General features: G+C 47.8%; 1 gene segment (V, D, J or C); it reads left to right on the top strand.

The window, feature by feature from the left end:
* The window catches only part of LOC103346901 (immunoglobulin heavy variable 3-23-like), a 121,321-nt gene that overhangs the window by 11,621 nt on the left and 97,522 nt on the right, over positions 1 to 12,178 (top strand).

Here is a 12,178-nt window from a genome sequence, read left to right as displayed (position 1 = left end):
CCAGAGACCATGTGTTCAGTGTCCCTACTCTTCACTCCAAGTCTGTACTGACTGGCGTCATCAATCCATTTGCAGTCTTAGATCAGTTTTAGAGAGGGAGACACCCAGGCTGCATATCACAGTGCTGGATGGAGCCCATTTACACATTCACCACACTTGTACTGACAATGCACCCTGGAAGACAGGAGATGATGGATCTGTTATGAGGCCCCATCTCCTAGGTGGGAACACTGATGCAATTCCATGCTCCTGGGTTCCAGCTGCCAAGCCTTGAGTACACTGCCTTCATTAATCATCTCCATAAAACATTGGCAAACACAACACCAGTATTCAGAGATCTGAATCTTCATGATTGACCATTGTTCATGCTTTTATCCCACGCAGGTAGCATCACATATTATGTGTCTTCCTGGCCTGGATGTTTAGCAGAGTGTACTTTTGCTGACATATTATCCTAGGCATATTATTCTCCAGGATCATGCAAGTTGTCCAAAATTACAGAATTTCTTACTCTGTACTGCTTATAAACTTCTTTTTTTTACAGTCATAGTGGACAGGGAGACAGAGAGACAGAGAGGAAGGTCTTCTTTTGCCGTTGGTTCACCCTCCAATGGCCGCAGCGGCTGGCATGCTGTGGCTGGTGCACAACGCTGATCGAAAGGCAGGAGCCAGATGCTTCCCCTGGTCTCCCATGGGTTGTAGGGCCCAAGCACTTGGGCCAAACTCCACTGCACTCCCGGGCCAAAGCAGAGAACTGGTCTGGAAGAGTGGCAACCGGGACAGAATCCAGCGCCTCTCAGGGAGTAGAACCCAGTGTGCCAGCACCGCAAGGTGGAGGATTAGACTATTGAGCCGTGGTGCCGGCTTAAACTTCCTTTTAAAATGTAACTTTGGCCATTTCTTTCATTTTCCATTCTTGATTTCATGAGATGTCACTGGATCATATGTGTGAACTCTTTTGAATGACGGTGCTTTAAATGAACAAGGAACTGCAGAGGTGTTTGCTACAGTGACTGCAGATCCCGTGGACACCTCCCTGGGATTTCATATTCATTGTACCATGCAATGGTGCTTGAAGATCATGTAATAATTCTGTTTCTAGTTTTTGATGCTTTTCCATAACGGTTTTACTAATTAACCTGACACAGACTTGTACCAGGGTTATCATCTCTCTCTACCTCCATAAAACATGTCAGCTCTAGTATGTCTGGTAATAGCCATTCTAACAGGAGCGATGGGATGTCTCATTGTGCTTCTAACATGGACATACATGATGGTCCCAAATTGATAGCATTTTATATGTCTGTCTATATATCTTCTATTAATAATTTATAGAAATGATATAAATTTTAAATTTATCATTTTATTTGAGAACTTGTCTTTATGTATTTGTCCAAAACCACAGAGAGACTGAGACTGACAGTGATCTTCTAATTCCTGGGTCAGTTCCCCTATGACTACAAAAGCTTCAGCTGGATGAGGCAACAGCCTGGTACTTGGAATTATGCCCATGTGTCCGCATGGGAGTACTTGGAACCTCACCTACGGCCTCCCAGGGTGTGCTTAGCAGGAATCTGAAACTGGATCCAAACTAGGACACAGCACTAAGCATCCTGACACGGGAGGCAGGAATCCCACAGGCTCACTCCAGTGCTGCTCCTGTCACCACCTTATCATCACTGCATGTACACAATTGATTTCTTCCCTTGTGTTCATTCAACATTAGCAAACAGGCTCCTAATCATATGTATAATTAATCTTCAATGTATTTTAAGTATCTATTTATTTTATTTTAAGACAGTGTTATAGCAACAGAGGAAGAGACCAACAGATGGAGGGAGAATTCCTTCCATTTGTTCACTTCCTGAATGGCTGCCAAAGGCTGGGGATGGCTGAGCCTAAAGTCAGGAGTCTGGAACTTCCTATAGTTTCCCACAGGGCTGGAAGGGGACAAACATGGTAGGCAGTGATCTCCATTGCACTTCCTACCTCTGTGAGTTCAAGCTTGTGGATGGCATATACAACTAATGTCACTTACTATGTGTCCACATGTACTTGCATTATTTCTTTTAGTTTGTATGCTCCAGGGAGACCCACATTTTCTAATGACAGAACGACCTAATTCTTAATGCTGAATAATATTCCATGTCCAAATGGGAAAGAATGCATTCACTGTTTTATGCACACTTGCTTTGTTTGAGACTGAAGTATTGTGAACAAATCTGCAACCTGACAAAGGACTGTGGGTAAATTGTGACACAGTGACTTCTACCCAGTGCTTGACCTCAACTCAGAGTCATGATTACTAGACACAGGGAAGAGGGGGGAACAGGGGACGGCTGATACCAGGACACAAAGCACCACTCACAGGAAGGAATAATTCTGCCCACACCACAGTGGGCTGACTCAGTTCACCACAACACACGACAGGTTCCACAAATAACTAGAACTAATGCGTTCAGGCTGCCCAACTAAGAGTGATTGAAAGGAGGTGGAAATGTGCATGACACTGAGTTGATCTGTGCCCATTTCTACCATGCACATTCCAGTAGCACTCTATACCCCACTACCATGTACAGTGTTCTGTGTTCAGGAACAGTTTTAAACAGTTTAAACAGTTTTTAAACTTTAAGGCAAAGGATGAATACAGGGACTTCCTCATCCTCTAGGTCCTGGGACCCTCCTGGGGGGCTCACTGCCAGAACTCCGAGGGGAAATGAACTGGACATCAGCAGTCAAGGTCATAACTGAATGGAAAGTGTTGGGTGTGCACTTCCAGCTGATCTGGTTCTGCTCCAGTGTTGTGGGACCTCCTGCACCTGCTGTGGTTCAGGTAGAGCAGAAAGTGGGACACACAGTGGCTGTGCACTCTGGGGCTGGAGTCCACATCACGGGGAGCTGTGCCTGTGGCTCCAGCATGATGACCAGTGTCCTGAGGCTGAATCACAGCTGCAGGAAGAGTCAGTTCCAGAGACCATGTGTCCAGAGTCCCTGCTCTTCACTCCATGTCATGCTGACTGGAGTTATCACTCCACTTTAGTCTTTCATCTATTTAGAGAGGGAGACATCCATGCTGCATATCACAGTGCTGGATGGAGCCCATTTACACATTTCCAATACTTGTACTGAAAATGCACCCAGGAAGACAGTAGATGATGGATGTGTTAGGAGGCCCCATCACCAAGGGGGAACACTGATGCAGTTCCAAGCTCCTGGGTTCCAGCTGCCAAGCCTTGAGTGCACTATCTTCATTTATCATCTCCATAAAACATTGGCAAACACAACACCAGTATTCAGAGATCTGAATCTTCATGATTTCCCATTTTGGCCATTTCATTATCATAAATGTTTGATAAATAATATTTAATATAGGCTTATGAGGTATAATGATATGTGTTGAATAAATGAGTGTATACTGGGTGGAATAATGGAGTCAGACTTACTGACATGTTTATCACAAAACCCACGTTTTTCGTGGTAGAATGTCGTTTGTCTAATGCCTTGGAATTCTGCAGACACTGTATTCCCTTCACTGTTGTCACCAAGCTGTACAGTAGATCCCTCAGTGTGTGGATCCTTGTGGGGAGCATCCCGGACTGGACTGAGTTACTGGAATTAAGACTTATTCTATGCGTCTGCTCTCCCACAATATGGCGCTGGGAGAGAAGTAAACAGCTTCTACACAGCTGCCTCCAGTTCAGCTAATAAACTGTAGGACTTGCTCCTGATTGGAGGAGAGCAGCGTACTCAGCGTGTGGGCAGCCGAGTTAGGATTGGCGGAGGAGGACTATAAAGGAGGAGAGAGACGGCATGCACCAGGAACATCTAAGGGGAACATCTAAGGGGAACACCTGTGCAGCCCCCGAGAAGAGCCGGCTGGCGATGTGCCGCTCCCCTGCGGAAGTGGGGAATGTGGCCAGGGGGAACTGCCCTTCCACGGAGGTGGAAGGGATAGTAGCCAACCCGGGAGGAACCAGCAGCAAACCCGGGGAGGGCCGAGCAGACAAAAGAACAGCGCAGGGTCTTGTGTTGCTCCTCCACGAAGAGGGGGAGCGACAGATCCTGTGGGACTGAAACTCTGACCTTGCTCCATCGTCTCCTCTGTTCCTCCCAAGCACAGACGTTGGTCTTCACCATTGAATTTCTGGCTTGTTAGTTCATCCTTTTTATCCCATGTACGTAGCATCACATATTATTTGGCTTCTTGGCCTGGATATTTTAGCAGAGTGTACTTACCCTGACAGATTATCCTTGGATATTATTCTCCAGGATCATCCATGTTATCCAAGATACCAGAATTTCTTCCTCTTTACTGCCTTATAAACTTCCTGTTAAAATATAACTCTGTCCATTTGTCCCATTATCCATTCCTTCTTCAATGCTAAATTCACTGGATTATATGTGTGACCTCTTGAGAATGATGCTGCTTTAACTGAACATGGGACTGCAGAGCTGTTTGCCACAGTGACTGCACATCCCGTGGTCTCCTCCCTGGGATTTCATATTCCTTCTACCCAGGAATGGTGTTGGAGGATCCTGTGATAATTCTATTTCTCAGCTTCTGATGTTTTCCATGAAAGCTTTCCTAATTTACCTGACTCCAGCCTTTACCAGGTTATCTTCTCTCTCTTCCTGCACAATATGTGTCAGCTCTGGTATGTCTGGTGATACTCAGTCTAACAAAGGGATGGGATATCTCATTGTTTCTCCAACATGCACATGCATGTTGATCCCAGATTTAAAGCTTCTTGTACGTTTGCCTTTACATATTTTCTTTAAAAAATTACAGATATACTGTTACCTCTTTTAAAACTTGCATTTGTCCAAAAAGAAAAAGAGACAGAGACTGACAACAGTGATCTACTGAATCCTGGAGCACTTCCCAGATGCCCATAAAAGCTGGCATTTGGTAAGACCATAGCCAGTTGCATGGAATTCAATCCGGGTCTAACACATGGGATTAACTCAGACTTCTCGTACTACCTCCCAGAGTACATATTGGCAGGAATCTGAAATTGCGACCTAAACTGGGACATAAACCTAAGCATCCTGATGCGGGAGGCAGGAATCCCACAGGCTAACTTCAATGCTGCTCCTGTCACCCACATTGTCAGTCACTGCATTTGAACAATTGATTGCTACCCCTGTGATTCAGTTCCATGATTTCATTCAACATTTGGATCATGGCTCCTAACCATATATATAGTTATCTTTCATTTATTTTAAAAATCTATCTATTTGATTTGAAAGGCAGTGTTATGGCAACAGAGGAAGAGACCAACAGAGGGAAAGAGAAGCTTCCATCCACTGGTTTCCTTCCTGAATGGCTGCAAAGGCTGGGCAAGGGCAAGACTGTAGCCAGGAGCCTGGAACTTCCTCCAGTTTCCCATGAGGCTTGAAGGGGACACACACTTGAGTCATCGTTGACAGAGTTCCCTGGTCCATGAGCAGGGAGCTGGATTTGAAGTGCAGCAAGCAGGGTCTGAACCCATGCTGCTGAGTGATGCTGCATAGGGATGGCAGCTTAACCTGTGGGGCCAAATGTTGGACAACCCATGTGTGATCTGAAAATGCTTTCTCCCCATCTGTGGTTGTCTTTGGTTATTCGATCACTCCCTTTGTTACACAGGAGCTCTGCAGTTGGGTCCATTATCTTTTGCCTATTTTTGCTTGGTTGCCTGTACATTGGAGATTATCAAAATATCATTGCCCAAACCAATGTCAGCTTGCTTTTGTCCAGTGTTTTCTTCTAGAACTGTACTGTCTCAGGTCTTGCCTGTAAGGCATTCCTCAAGTTCACTCTGTTCTAATCTGGTGTGAGATGACCACGTAACTGAATTATTTTCAGGTGCATTCAAGTGTCCCCAACCCCAGGTAATGACAGGAAACCCATCCACATCCTGGGCTTTTCCACCGTGCATTCTCAGAACTCACATTCTCAGAACATGTTCCTTTATTTCTAGGTTCTGTTCTGTCCCAGGGCTCTGGGTGTCTATGTTATCCCAGCACCAGGCTTGATTTCAGCTCAGATGTGATGAAGCCTCCTGCTTTGCTATTTTTCCTCAAGACCATTCAGCCTCATGAACCCTGTTTTTTCATGATAATTCTTGAAGTTGCTTCCTGGTCCTGTGAAGAATGTCAGGCTGTTTCACAGGAAATGCATTGAATCTGCAAATCACATTGTAGCTTGGCTATTTTAACAAGGTCATTCCCTCAAATCCATGACTACATCATTCCAATTTACAGGTAATCTTCAGATTCCATTTCACTTTTTAAATTATTATATATTATGGAAGTAAGAAGCAAGAGCCCTATGTTACACCTTACATGAAAATCCACGCAAGATAGATTAAAGATTTAATCTATGACCATACACCATCCAGTTATTAGAGAACATTTAGGAAAACCTGCAAGACACTGGCACAGGAATAGAATTTTTGGAAAAGACCTGAGACATAGTCAGTCAAAGACAAAATTAATAAATGGGATTATATCAAATTGAGAAGTCTCTGTATGGCAAAAGAAACACCCAGGTAATTGAGAGGTATCTGAGAGAATGTGCAAAATATTTGAAGCTATGCCACTGATAGGGATTAATAAACAGAATCTACAAAGAGATAAAGAAATCCCAAACAACAAAAACAACTGAGTTAAGAGATGGGCCAATAACTCAGACATTTTTCAAAAGAGGAACTCCAAATGGCCAACAGACACATGAAAAAATGTTCCAGATCACTAGCCATCAGGGCAAAGCCATCCATCATGCAGTACCCCATAGGGAGGTGTATGGAGCAAAAAGGTTTCTTGAGCTCACAGCTGTAGAGGCTGGAAGTCCAGGATCAGACAGTGAGAATGTTGTGCCATCAGGCATCCTAATATTGTGAACATGGATGGGAGGGACCCCATCCCCACACAGGACGTCAGACGAGACCAGGGCTGACTCTAGCAGCACTGTGCTCTGTGCAGAAGCTGGGGACCCAGGAGATCTACTGTGATCTCCTCCATAGCAGATTCCCCAGAAGTGAACAATCTATTTCTGTAAACATCCAGACCGTGTACTCCCTGTCAGTGCTGTTACGTTGGGGCCATGCTCAGCACTGATGCTGTGAGGACAAACCACACCCACCCCCACAGGCTGCTCCCAGCATTCCGTGTGGCCCTGAAAGATGCACTGGAGACCTCAGCTTCCTCAGTGAGGCCCTGTTGTTGAAACCACTCATGGCGTGGAGTCCTCACTGGATGCACTCCCCAGAGACGATGCCATTCCACGTCTCCCAGGCACCTGTGCTAGTTTTACTCAGTGGTGGGCAGTGTGGAGGATACAAGGGGGCAAGGAGACCTGATCAGACCTCCTGACTCAGTGCTCTCCTGCAGGCACTGGGGCCCCAGCAGTGTGGCCCTTCCACCTGTCCTTACCCTCCTGCACTGCAGAGCCCACCCCACCACCAGGTCCTCTCCCTCTGCTGCTGGACCCTGTCCCCGACTGTCACTTCCCCACGTGTCATGCTTCTCCTCCCCAGTCCTCAGCTTTGGGGGTGGAGCCATCCCCTGAAGATGCAGACTTCTGTGTCTTGGGGGATCAGTGCTGGCACAGTGTCTGGGGTGGACTCTGCTCGATAACATTTTCTAAAGGATCCCACGAGGACATTGGTCATGATGGTTTCCTCCTGCAGGTGAATCACTTTCCTACTCAGTGGACACAGAGGAGCCGGGTCTGGGGTATTGAGGCTGAGGATGCTGTTCCTGCAGAGCCGTGAGCAGAGCCAGCACTGCTTGGTGTGCGTGTGTGGTCTCTCCAACTGAGCAGCTGAAGGCTGCATGTTAGGTGGAACTTACCCTCCATACTTGATGCACGGAGCCTCCCATCATGCATGTGGGGACCTCACCACCCAGTGATCCCACTGAGAGGGGCTCTAGGGAGGGGACAAGGCCATGAGGGTTGCTGCCTGCATTGAAGGGAATACAACCCTTAGAAAGATCCTTCAGGCTGGCGCCGCGGCTCACTAGGCCTATCCTCCGCCTGCTGCGCCGGCACTCCAGGTTCTAGTCCCAGTTATGGCACCAGATTCTGTCCAGGTTGCTCCTCTTCCAGTCCAGCTCTCTGCTGTGGCCTGGGAAGGCAGTTGACGATGGCCCAAGTTCTTGGGCCCTGCACCCTCATGGGAGACCAGGAAGAAGCACCTGGCTTCTGGCTTCAAATTGGCACAGCACACCGGCCATGGCCCACCAGTAGAGGCGGCCATTTGGGGGATAAAACAAAGGAAGAAAGACCTTTCTCTCTGTCTCTCTCTCTCTAACTCTGCATGTCCAAAAAAAAAAGACCCTTCAATAACTTAAGTTTTAAATTTGAGTTATTACACATGAATCAGAAAGAACAAGAGAAAGAGAGATGTTCCGACACTGCGCTTTCCCAAATGTTGCTGTGGCCAGGTCTGCTTCCCAGCCTAGCCTGGTCTCAGGTCAACAATCAGGTGCATTCACTAGAGTGACAGGGCCCAAAAATCCTCCCATAAACTTCTGGGTCCTGGGGCTGCAGGAGCAGGAATCTGGTACTGGGACCCACAGCTACATATGAGACCCTGGCACTTCCCTGGGGGATGTGCACATCTTAAACAATGCAACTTTCAATTTATTATTTCCATGAAATGTGATGACACAGTTAAGTCTAATGTACTGCATATTTGTGCAAAATATCATTTTCTTACTCTGCTTTACTCTCAGTTTCATTCTTTTAAGATTTTCAGATATTTTAGTTAAAAACTAAGAAAAATGCATTCACTTGGGCCCCACAGAACCCGAAAACTCAGGGCCACTGACTTCTGCCACAAAACCTGCATGTTGCTCAAGGCTGAACTGGATGAATCTGTTGTGAAGGAGCCCAAAGGGTTTCAGGCCTTAAAGTGACGGGAGGAGGTGGGCCGGGGCTGGATGACACAGGGGCAGTGGGCAGCACCGTGGGATGTGATATTTGCTCTTGGCATAGGTGTGATGAGGAGTGAGAGAGGCACAGCTGAGACTCACTCACCACAGGCACATTTTCAACATGTGCGGCTGCCTCCGTATCTATCACAGCTCAACAGCATTGCCCATGGAAGCAAAATTGCCCAGCAAAGAAATGTGAATAGCAGACAGGCAGACACTGGCAAGTGGAACACCACACTCAGATGCACCTGCGTGGAACCTGGTCCCCTGTGCATCTCTCTGTCAAAAATGGAATCCAGCAAAAGTGCTCCTTGTTCTGCTGCTGGCAGGGAGTTCTGCAGACCTCACCAGGAAGCCCCCGTGAGTGCTGAGGGTGGACTGGGGCAGAGCTGAGTCCTGTGGTGAGGGGCACGGATCAAGGTGCTGGGGATTCCTCTTACCACACTGGAGCTGTGGACACATCCACACTGTACTGATGATTTCTCCTGTAATGTTGAATGGACCAAGACCTACGGGAACCCATGAAAACATGTTGTAGGTCCACTCACATAAAAGGACCAAGACAGGGTTCAGTGTGCAATGAGAGCACACAATTCATCACTCATCCCATAAGTGTGCACTAACAGACTGCCCCAGGACACTCTCATCAGTCTGGGCATAGTTTTGTCTGAGGCATCTGACCCCATGCCTGCTATATAGGGGCAGCACACGAAAATAGGGCCTCCCTCTGCCCATGAAAACTTGCCCAGCCCTCACCCTGCAGCTCTGGCACAGGAGCTCCAGCCCCAGGACTCCCAGGTGTCCACTCAGTGATCGCACTCAACACAGACGCTCACCATGGAGACTGGGCTGCGCTGGCTTCTCCTGGTCGCTGTGCTCAAAGGTAATGATGGAGAACGTGGGGAACTGAGTCTGGGAGAGGACATGAGTGAGAGACACAGAGAGTGTGAGTGACAGTGTCCTGACCAGGATGTCTGTGTTTGCAGGTGTCCAGTGTCAGGAACAGCTGGAGGAATCCTGGGCAGGCCAAGTCCTGCCTGGGGATCCCTGACACTCACATGCACAGTCTCTGGATTCTCCCTCAGTAGCTATGCAATGATCTGGGTCCGCCAGGCTCCAGGGGAGGGGCTGGAATACATCGGAATCATTTATACTGGTGGTAGCGCATACTACGCGAGCTGGGTGAATGGTCGATTCACCATCTTCAAAACCTGGACCGCGGTGGATCTGAAAATGACCGGTCTGACAGCCTCGGACATGGCCACCTATTTCTGTGCCAGAGACATAGCAAGGGGCCTCAGGCTGAGCTCAGACAGAAACCTCCCTGCAGGGACGCACGGCTCCACCAGGGAGCGCACAAGTCTCACTGAGCGCAGATTCTGCTCCTGCACAGGCGCAGAGGGAGATGAAGCCCTGGTTTCCTGTAGGGATGGGGTTTCCTCTCCTGTAACAGTTTTGAGGGAAGAATTCTTCTTTTATGATTCTGTCCCTGCTACTGAATTCCTGACATACAGAAGTTTGATGTGACAGGAGAAGTCCTATATGAACCAATTCAGGTTCAGTGGTATCCAGGATCAGAGATGTGGGTCTATCAGGGTACAACGTGAGTGTTGTCCACTCTGAGTCAGGACAACACTCTCAGGGCACTGCCGATTTTAGGACAATTTTAGTTTTCCCTTTCGACCAGGTCAGCTGAGGCAGGGTTCTTGGTCTTTATAATTCAGCTATTTAAGTATCTCTTGCCTGTCAAAAGGAGCAAGTGTGCTGAACTGAACCAACCTTTGACGCTACATGTGGGTGATCCACACAAACTTTCGATAGACTTTATGCTCGATTTCTATTTCCCTTTAACATGAACAGTCTGTGGTCCCTGTGTGAACGTCACAGCACTCAGGAATGTACTTGCAGCTCAGCTGTGTCTCAGGCTGAGCTTCTGCAGGCACCTGGGAAGCCTACAGGGACTTCCTAATCCTCTAGGTCCTGGGACACTACTGGGGGGCTCCCTGCCTGAACGCAGGAGGGAAGTGCACTGGACATCAGCAGTCAAGGTCATAACTGAATGGAAAGTGTTGGGTGTGCACTTCCAGCTGATCTGGTCCTGCTCCAATGTTGGGGACCCCCTGCACCTGCTGTGGATCAGGGAGATCAGAAAGTGGGACACACAGTGGCTGTGCACTCTGGGGCTGGACTCCACATCACAGTGAGCTGTGTCTGTGGATCCAGTATGATGCCCAGTGTCCTGAGGCTCAACCACAGCTGCAGGAAGAACCAGTCCCAGCGAGCATGTGTCCAGAGTCCCTGCTCTTCACCCAGTAGCTTTGCTGATGTCATCAATAACCCATTTTATTTGCAAGTCAGTGTTATAGCAAGAGAGGAAGAGACCAACAGATGGAGAGAGAATCTTCCATCCACTGGTTCACTTCCTATATGGCAGCAAAGGTGAGGTTGGGCAAGCCTAATGCCAAGAGCCTGGAACTTTCTCCAATTTCCCACATGGCTTGAAGGGGGCACACACTTGAGTCATCGTTGACAGAGTTCCCAGGTCTGCATCCCAGCAGGGAGCTGGATTTGAAGTAGAGCAAGCAGAATCTGAACCCATGTTCCTGAGTGATGCATGCCGCAAGTCGGCCCCCTCGGCTATGATCTGAAAATACTTTCTCCCCATCGGTGATCATATCCTTGTTCTTCAATCTTTCTCTTTGTTACTCAGAATCTGTAGTTGGATCCATTATTCGTTGTCTGTGTATCTTGGTTGCCTGTACTTTGGAGATTATCAAACTATCATTGCCCAAACCAATGGGAACTTGCTTTTGTCCTGTGTTTTCCTCTAGAACTTTACAGTCTCGGGTCTTTCCTTTAAGAGTTTCATCCTGTTCACTCTTTTTGGGATACTGGTGTGAGATGACAGCATGATGAATTATTTTCAGGTACATTCAAGTTTCCCCAACACCATGAAATTCCTCATTCAGTTTCCTGAAACATTTCAGATGACCTCATTGCATGAACTCATGGGAAGCACAGGTGGACATTTGTATTCAAGGACGAATCTGTTTGGAAAGTGTGTGGTGTGGACTTACAGGTTCTGTTTCTGCTCCAGTGTGGTGGAATCCCCTACACTGCGATGTTTCAGGGTGAGCAGAGGGGGACAGTCCAGGGCCCTGACTCCGGGGCCAGAGTCCCCATCCCTGGGATCTGGGTGCCAGGGGCTGCCACACGCTGACCCATCTGGTGAGCTGAATCAGTGCTGTGTGATGAG

This window comes from Oryctolagus cuniculus, chromosome 20 (assembly GCF_964237555.1).
Source record: "Oryctolagus cuniculus chromosome 20, mOryCun1.1, whole genome shotgun sequence".
Lineage (NCBI taxonomy): Eukaryota > Metazoa > Chordata > Mammalia > Lagomorpha > Leporidae > Oryctolagus > Oryctolagus cuniculus.
Note: the sequence above shows the minus strand (reverse complement) of the source record. Positions and strands in the feature narration are given on the sequence as shown.